Raw genomic sequence first — 9,355 nt, forward strand, 5'->3', positions numbered from 1 at the left:
AGTATACGACCTTTCATTCATGGATTTCAGGGCAGTCCTTTTCTTCTTGTGGCTTCCTCCTTGTGGGATGCTCTCCCCAGGGAGGCTCACCTGACACCTTCATTATATATCTTTAGGCCACAGGTGAAAACGTTCCTCTTCAAGGAGCCCTTGGGCTGATCAATATTCTACAGCCTTTTAGATGTGTCTATGGGAAGGCGGGGTATTGTTTTGTTTTGGTTTTAACTATTTATTTGTGCTTTTATCTCATGTTTTTATCTAGTGAAGCACCCTGGGATCTTTGGATGAAGGGTAGTATCTAAATCTAAATAATAATAATAATAATAATCCATGGGCTAGATGATTCTATTTTATTTTATTTTGAATTTTTTTTTGAATTTTATAACAATTAATGATACAAATCTCCTTCAGCATGTTATTTACAATTATTCTCCCTCCCCTCCTCTGGACTTCCCTCAACTCCCCCTCTGCTGAGTTATTAACGTATCCTGCTTTTCCCACACAAAAATAAAACCCCTTATCATTCCTCTGAAATATCTGTTACTCAAGTGAAATTGTGAAAGTTTATTTGAATCCTGCAAGTGAATCCAGTCCATTCTGGGCTAGATGATTCTGCAGAGTTAGTTCTCTGGCTCCATGAGAACCTTTCGCCAACGCAAGCATCGCCCAGCGCAATTTATCTCCTGTTTCAGTAGCGCGGCAACGACTCTCCAAAAGAATTTGGCAGTGGGGATGTTTGGGGCGAGGAAGAGCAGAGGATATTGGAGGGCTGGGGAAGATTCCGAACAGGGAGGCCGAAAGGATATGGGGGAGCAGTTCATAAAACAACGTGTGGCAGGAGGAAAGTGGACGGATAGGTGTCTTCTTCCTATTGTGATAAGAATTTTAAGGTCTTAGATATATATTAGATGTTCAGAAATGTACCAACCAAGCATGTACATAGATCAGCACAGGAAGACCAACCTGAAACCATTTTTTATTCCCAAACTGACCGAATGTTTTCTCAGCAAGGTCAAAGGAAAATGGAAAAGCCTCCCCATTGTCTTTTCCTTCACAAATCCTCTCTTAAGGGTATGTCTGTGTTTGAATAGGGTGAGCCTGTGAGCTGGCTCAGGCACTAAGTATTTATCATTACAAAAGACTGGCCAGGCTCTCCAGGGTATCTAATCAAGTAAGCATTAACAGGTAACCTGGCAGACAGGAGGTAAACAAAGCCATAGCTGTCAAGTGTCCCTTATTTGAAGGGACAGTCCCTTATTCCAGCGCCATGTCCCGCTGCTGTCCCTTATTGATGGATGTCCCTTAAATGATGTCCCTTAAATTTCAAAGGAAGTAGCTCCTCTCCCTCCCTCCCTGCTGGCCAGGGAGGAGGGAGGCTCCAACTGTGTTGCTTGGCTGTGTTGCTCACCCAATAAGAAATCTAAGAATGACTGGGGGGGTGGAGCTTGCATGCCTTGTGTGTGGCTAGTTAATGCAAGCTGAGGGGTTTTTTGAATGCTGGACGCCATTTTGTTGCACGTACTGCTGCAAACTTTGCAGTGCAAAGCCAGGCCGGGGAGCCATCTTAAGTTGAGGCTGCATAGGCCTTGTGGTGCATGTGATTCAGATTCTATTCAGTTGAACCTCTGGTTACAAAGTTGGTTGGATAGTGTTCTCAAAGCTACCAGCATGTATGTATGTATGAGTTTGACCAGACTGCAGGAGGACAGGAAGACTGGAGTGCCTGGAACAGGTGAGGCTGCAGGTCCCTTATTTTGGTTGCTGGTCCCTTATTTTCAAGGCCGCTGGCCCCTTATTTTCAAATCAGTAAGTTGACAGCTATGAACAAAGCACTCAGATTTCTGTTGTAGACCGCCCCTTCTGTGATGTAAGTATGATGTTTCTGGGGGTGGTATTGGACTCCAAGGCGGGCAATTTAAAATGTCTATATAAGGGCGGACACACCTTTGTTCTAGGTCCTCCTCCTTTCCTGCGTGTGAGGGCAGCACCCTCTTGCAACAGATCAATAAAGATCAGTCTTATGAGGTGCTTTGCTTCTCAATATTCTCTGGTTGGCCTCTGTTATTTTCTCCTACCAATAGGGAACCCACGTAAGGACTCTATACAGGCTCTTGGATACCCCATAAGGGGGAAAGGGCAGATTTTTATTGTTTACAACACGAACATCCAAGGAGGCTGAACATTAGGAGATTCGAGATTGGCAGAAGGATGGACTTTTCCTGCAAGCCTCATTTCTGCTCCCTCCAGAACCACCAGCAGTCACAAATGAGGCTTTTTTACTTGGTATTATGTCACGAGAAATTAAAACAACTGCCCAACCTATATTTATGTATACGCAACCACCGCAGCTAGGATTCTAATAGTCAAAAACTGGAAAAGTAAGAACATTCCCACGAAAACTGACTGGTTAGAAGAAGTGATTGAGTACTCCCAGCTTGCAAAATTATCTGGGAGATAAAGAGGAAACGCCACTCAAAGAGTCAACAAAGATTGATCAATATTCAATGCTTATCTCAAAATTTATATAGAAAACAGAAATCTCCTGACAGATGTATAAATAAATCTAATAAACAGAGAGGTTAGGCAAGAGGAAAGACATTAGTTATTACAAAAGATAAACAAAATACTGTAAGCAATATTCTATCCTGTCAGTCAAGGTACCTGATAAATGTTTTGCAGTCAGACCTCGGGTTACAGACGCTTCAGGTTGTATGTTTTCGTGTTGCGCACTGCGCCAAACCCGGGGCAGGCTGCTTCCGGGTTTCGGCGCTCGCGCATGCACAAAAGCACTAAATCACGCTTTGCAGATGCGCAGAAGTGCCGAATCGCAACCCATGCATGCGCAGATGCGGCGCTGTGGGTTGCGAATGCTGTGGGTTGCGAACGTGCCTCCCGCACGGATCACGTTCGCAACCTGAATGTCCACTGCACTGGGCAGTCTGGCCATTCTTTTGAGATGGTCAATGCCTTGGTTCTTGGACCCAGGTCACAGGCCCACCCTATTCATACACAAATAAGCCCATAAGACAGGAAATGTAGGATTTGAAAGTGAAAAGAACCATTGGGAGAGGTTTTTCCAAGGTATTTCCTTCTGCAGAGGAATATTTGGGGTCATGAAGAGTCTAGATGGCTCCTGTGGTTTATGTATGAGCCTTCATTTTATTTATGAGACCTTAGAATTCTTATAACGGAGTCCAGATGGCTACCTCCACTGTTGGAGGCTACAGACCTCCAAACACTAGTTTGCTGGGAATTAGGATTTGATTCACAGGATTCGATTGCAGAGTTGGAAGAGACCCCAAGGGTAATCTAGTCCAACCCCTTGCCGTGCAGGAATCTTTTTGTGCAGCGAGAGACTCGAACCCACGACCCCAAGATTAATAGTCCCATGCTCTACTGAGCTATCCCCAATCCGTACTGATCGATGGTGCCCTCCCTGCCCTGGCTGCTCCGCGGGACTGTGAGAACAGCTCTGAGCAGCTCCCCCTCCTGCCTCCGGTTTATGGCTTCCCATGTCAGCCTCCTGTAATATACAACCCCAAGGCTGACAGAGGCTGCGGCCCAACGCTGCCCTGGCACTGCCAGCCTCCCCTTTCTGCAGGTAGCTGGCCTTCCCACGCTCACAAGGGCGCTGGAGGAGGAAGTGGAGCCCAGGCCCTCACCCGGGGTGGCAAAATTCCCAGGAGGCCAGCCTTCGCCCAAAGAGAGCAGCTATTGTGGTCTGACCTAGGAAGGCTATTTTTGTCTCTCGTTTGGGGATGCAAGGAAGTCTCCCTTGCTCACCCCCCGCACCCCTTTTCCAGCCGCCTGGGGCATGGCCTTCTCCTAATCCTAAGGGCCCACGGCTGCCTGGCTGGGCTCAGGAGACCCAGAGGCTGCTCATGTCACTCCCAGAGGCAGCTAAATGGGGAAAAACACCCCCCAAAGGGAGACAAGTCGAGGGAGCCCCAGTTAATGAGCCAAGGGCTTGTGATAAGAATTTTAAGGTCTTAGATATATAATAAATGTTCATAAATGTACCAAGCAAGCACATACATAAATCAGCACAGGAAGACTGACCTGAAACCATTTTTGGCTCCCAAACTGTTTTCTCTACAAGGTCAAAGGACAACGGAAAAGCCTCCCAATCCCTGTGTATGAATAGGGTGAGCCTGTGACCTGGCTCAGGAACTAACTATTTATCCTTACAAAAGACTGGCCAGGCTCCCCAGGGTATCCAATCAAGTGAGCATTAATAGGTAACCTGCCAGACAGGAGGTTAACAACGCACTCAGATTTCTGTTGTAGACCGCCCTTTCTGTGATGTAGGTATGATGTTTCTGGGGGTGGTCTTGGACTCCAGGGCAGGCAATTTAAAATGTCTATATAAGGATGGGCACACCTTTGTTCGGGGTTCCTCCTCTTTTCCTGCATGTAAGGGGATCACCCTGTTGCAACAGATCAATAAAGATCAAGCTTACTAGCTGCTTTGCTTCTCAGTATTCTCTGGTTGTCCTCTGTTGTTTTCTTTTACCGATAGGGAACCTACGTAAGGACTCTATATGGGCTCTTGGATACCCCATAAGGGAAAAGGGCAGGTTTTGTTTACAATAGACTCAGGGCAGGGGAAGGGTCCTGCGACAGGCAGGCAGATGCTTGAGGAGGGGTCTCTGCTGGCAGAGAGCGGTCAGTATCCCAGCAGGCTGGCAGAGCCAGGGGTGCCTGAATCCCTCCCAGGAAGCTCCCGGCACCCACAAGGAGACCCCCCCCTTCTGCTGGGGGAACCTTTGCAGCCAAAACAGAAGAGGCCCTGAAGTCTCTGCCAAAAGTGGGAGACCCAAAGGCGAGGCAGAGAGGAGAAGAAAGACGGGCTGTGGAGCGTTGCTGCGTGTCCTCTCCCTGCATGACTCAGGATCATGGCCAGAGCCCTGGAGTCGGCTCAACCGGTCTCAGCTGGGCCTCCTCCCCACAAACAGGCTCAGCTGGTCTTCCCACCTGGCGGCAGAAGCGCCTCTGAGAGGCAGCACGCCTGGCTGGCTGCAGGACCATCCCGGCACGAGGCCTGGGTGTGGCGGCTGGCACCAGGGCGCATCCAGGGACGCTTCAGGAGCCTGGGTGTCTCGGAGGGTGACTGAGCTGGGCGGGGGAAGCCAGGCAGCGCCCACAGGTTTCAAACTGCCGTGGGCGATTGCAGGATGCAAGCTACGCCTCGGTCGATGGAACCGCTGGGCTAAGCTGGCTGGAAGGGCTGGTTCTTTATTTGGAGGAAGGGGTCAGGAAAGGGGTCTTCCCTCAAAGGGGGGAGGCGTGTGGGTCAGGCCACATGTGAGAGAGATGGGCTGCCAATGGGGCAAAGGCCCAGCACTGCCCCACGAAGAGCAGCACCCAAGAAATGGTGTGTCCTCTTCTACTGCGCCTGCCTTCTCCATAGAGCCATAGAATGGTGGACCTGGAAGGGACCTGGTGCCTTGCAGAAATTGCCACTAAAGCATCCACGACAGACAGCCATCCCAACTCTGCTTAGAAACCTCCAAGGAAGGAGTCTGCCACCTTCCTCTTGCCATCAAGAGGATGGATGGCGGCTAACAGATTGGCGTTGAATCCTGACAAGACAAAAGTACTGTTCTTGGGGGACAGGAGGCAGACAGGTGTGGGGGACTCCCTGGTTCTGAAAGGGGTAACCGTGCCCCTGAAGGACCAGGTACGCAGCCTGGGAGTCATTTTGGACTCACAGCTGTCCATGGAGGCGCAGGTCAATTCTGTGTCCAGGACAGCTGTCTACCAGCTCCATCTGGTACGCAGGATGAGACCCTACCTGCTCGCAGACTGCCTCACCAGAGTGGTGCATGCTCTAGTTATCTCCCACTTGGACTACTGCCATGCACTCTATGTAGGGCTACCTTTGAAGGTGACCCGGAAACACAACTAATCCAGAATGCAGCAGCTAGACTGGGAGCACCGCCGAGAGTGGTGGGTCTTGAGAGACCTACATTTGCTCCCAGTACGTTTCTGAGCACAATTCAAAGTGTTGGTGCTGACCTTTAAAGCCCTAAACGGCCTCGGTCCAGTATACCTGAAGGAGCGTTTCCACCCCCATCGTTCTATCCGGATACTGAGGTCCAGCTCTGAGGGCCTTCTGGTGGTTCCCTCCCTGCAAGAAGTGAGGTTACAGGGAACCAGGCAGAGGGCCTTCTTGGTAGTGGCACCTGCCCTGTGGAACGCCCTCCCTACAGATGTCAAAGAGAAAAACAACTACCAGACTTTTAAAAGACATCTGAAGCCAGCCCTGTTTAGGGAAGCTTTTAATGTTTAATAGACTACTGTATTTTAATACTTTGTTGGAAGCCGCTCAGAGTGGCTGGGGAAACCCAGCCAGATGAGCGGAGTATAAATGATGATGATGATTCTTGATGTTTAGACCAAAGTCCCCCAAATAACCACTGGTCTGGGACCAACAGCAGAGACCCCCAACCTGACTGGAGGGCAGGGGGAGCAGGATCACCCCAGCCTCATGGTTGTGGTCTCAGCTGCCAGGTCCATGCAGGGGCTTCGATTTCCAGCGGGGGGCGGGGAGGCAGAGAAGGTGCAAAAGACCAGAAGGGAAGCATACACCCCAGTGCTCAGCCCCACCAGAGAGCAAGCAGGGAAACGGCTATGCCAGGCTCTGCTGGCAGAGGGGCTGTGCCCGGAGGGGGGAATAGTAGGGCCTGGAGCAAGAGGGAGGGTCCAGCCCCACAGTGCCCTGCTCCCTGGATGCAGCACGAAGGTGGCGGATTATCACCTGCCCTGGGAAGAGCAGACCCTATTGGCAGGGGAGACATAGCAGGGCCCCCCTAACACACACAAACACACAAGGTCAAAACCAGCTGGGTGAGTGAAGGAAGGAGCGATTATTTCTGTGCCAGCCAGTTGCCTGACACCTTTTGTCTAAGATCCAGTTCCTTGTTCCGTCTGTGACTCAAGCACCTCTTTTGCCTATTCTTCTTTACCGCAGTACGTGGCAGAGAAGAGCTATAGGGAGAAACTACCTGGGCACCCCACCTGCAGATACAACCGCCAAGAAGCCGCAGTAGGATGTGCCAGCCAGAAGCCCTCTGGGCACGTGCAAAGAGCTAGCACGGGCCAACCAGAACTGTGTGTGTGCGTTTTTGTGGTGTGTGTGTGTGTTTGTGTGTGCATGCTCTCATGGGGTTCTGTCGAGGCTCACAGACCCTGCCAGGCTGGGAGGACGGATCTGTCACTCTCAAAGCGGACACTTTGGCCCTGCCATGTTGGGAGCTGTGCCAGCGGGCATCTTGCCAAGTGTGTGCCTAACAGTTTAACTCAGGAGCAGGTCCCCAGGCACTTGCAGCCTTGCACAGCCCTTGAAAGAGCCTTCCATCTAGGGAGGAGCCCCCTCCAGAGCCTACCCCCCAGGACAACAATGCGGTGTGGGGCTTTGGCCACCTGCTTCAGCTCCTCAATGTTCTCAAGGCTGCCTCTTCTGAGCCAAGCGCATGGAAAGAGGAGAGGGAAGGGGGCTTTCCTTTCCTGCGGGGGGGCACTCTCCCATCTCCTCTGTGCCTCTGGAGACAAGGGGCTCCTGCCCAGAGCAGCGGCCAGAGGGAGGGGCCTGCTGCCCATCATCTCAGGGCCATGGATTTGGGCATTGTAGGGGGTTCAACAAGATGATCCAACTCTGTGATTCTGCGATCTCCATAAGCCCCTCCCCAAGGAATGGAAGAACGATTTGAGTAGGGATGGGGTTCCTGCCATCTGATGGGGGGGGCAGTCCAGTTTCTCCAGGGTGGCAGCAGCTGAGGGCTGTTTTGCGGGGCAACAGAAAGAGAAAAGCACTTGAGGAACCAGAGAGGGAGGCGCAGCCCTTGGCCCCACTGTTGACCTAAGATAAAGGCAGCAGGGAAAGCCAAATACCAGGCCTCTCACTGGGGAGAGAACAAAGGCCAGCATATTAGGTTCCAGAGGACATTTTTGTGGTTGCCCAGGTGGGGGAGGGGTGACCCGCTGGCTCCCTTTGCCGAGGGCGGGAGAGGAGGCATTGCTGCCGAGGGGCCTTTGGGGGTCGCACCTAGGCTGAAGCTTGGAGGGGCAACGCTGGGCTGTTTGAGGCTGAAGCCGCCATCTTGAGCACCCTTGTGGGTGTTGCCGTGCCTTCTGAATCAAGTCCTTGGCTGGTTCTGGGCATTCAGGCAGCGCCCTCCCGGTCTGGAATATCCTCTGCGTTGATTAATGGACTACGCAGAATTAGACAAAATGACTGGAAGGATTCGAAACCGGCGGGGCCAGAGATTCACAGAAGATCAGAAGAAATATACGAACTATTTGAAGAGCAACTGTAATCAACAAATTACGCTAGTATGTCTGCAAGAAGTTTTGTAAGGAGAAATATATGAAATATTGCAAAATAGAGAAAGAAGAGAGATTAGTTATGAGATTTTAAAGGTAATAGTGACAGTAAGAAATGTATATTAAGTGAATAGATTGGAAAATTTTCAGATGTGATTGATGGAAGTCCAAAAAAAATTGTGTAAGAGGGAAAAGTATGTTTAATTATTTGAAAATGATATGTTAAAAAAACTAATAAAATTTGTTATATATATATATAAAAGGAATATCCTCTGCATTGAAAGGGGACAGGCCAGGCCCACCAGAGGCTGGGCAGCTGCTTCTGGACAAATTTGCCCCCCCCCCGGGGGGAACGAAGGAACACACCTCCCCCTTCTCTCATAGAATGGTAGAGTTGGAAGGGACCCTTAGGATCATCTAGTCCAACCCCCACAAGGCAGGAATATGCAGCTATCTCATATGAGAATCAAACCCGCAACCTTGGCATTATCAGCACCACGTTCTCACCAACTGAGCTGTCCACATTTCACACATGTGACATATTACAGGGCCGTTTATTTTATTGCAAGATGAAGGGACATTATTGAAGGCTCTTCTTCCCCATCCGACATCCACTGGAGTCTACGGGAGGAGAGCCCACCGCTTCCCTCTGGGCGCTGGATTCAAAACTCCTACAGGCACCCCCAGAATCTGCCCCCAGAGAGTGGCTGCGGCTTTTCCCAAGCAGGGGGGCCTGGAATTCAGGGTGCTCTAGGTGCCCTGGCTGTGTCACTGTGTCTTGCTGGAACCTTTCAGTGCTGCCCTAGAGGGGAGCCAGGAGGGGGTGGCTAAGAAGACTCCCCTGCTGGTGCCCACCCCTGGGCAGGGGGGGCAGCCTGCTCACAGGCCGGGAGAATTCTCTTGGGCACATGGGACTCTCATGGGCCTGGGGGGGCTTGCTAGGCTCCTCAGCCCCAAGAGTCTCATAAGGTGAGTCAGGCCAGTGGTCCATCTAGTCCAGAATCTTAGAATGCTAGACTTGTAGAGTTGG

The 9,355-nt window shown here is 50.8% G+C and overlaps 1 protein-coding gene across 1 annotated transcript in view; it reads right to left on the minus strand.

The window, feature by feature from the left end:
* The window catches only part of LOC309357132 (coronin-7-like), a 101,074-nt gene that overhangs the window by 21,498 nt on the left and 70,221 nt on the right, over positions 1-9,355 (minus strand). The gene's annotated exons all lie outside the window — the stretch shown is intronic.

This window comes from Podarcis melisellensis, assembly GCF_964234715.1.
Source record: "Podarcis melisellensis genome assembly, chromosome: 14".
Lineage (NCBI taxonomy): Eukaryota > Metazoa > Chordata > Lepidosauria > Squamata > Lacertidae > Podarcis > Podarcis melisellensis.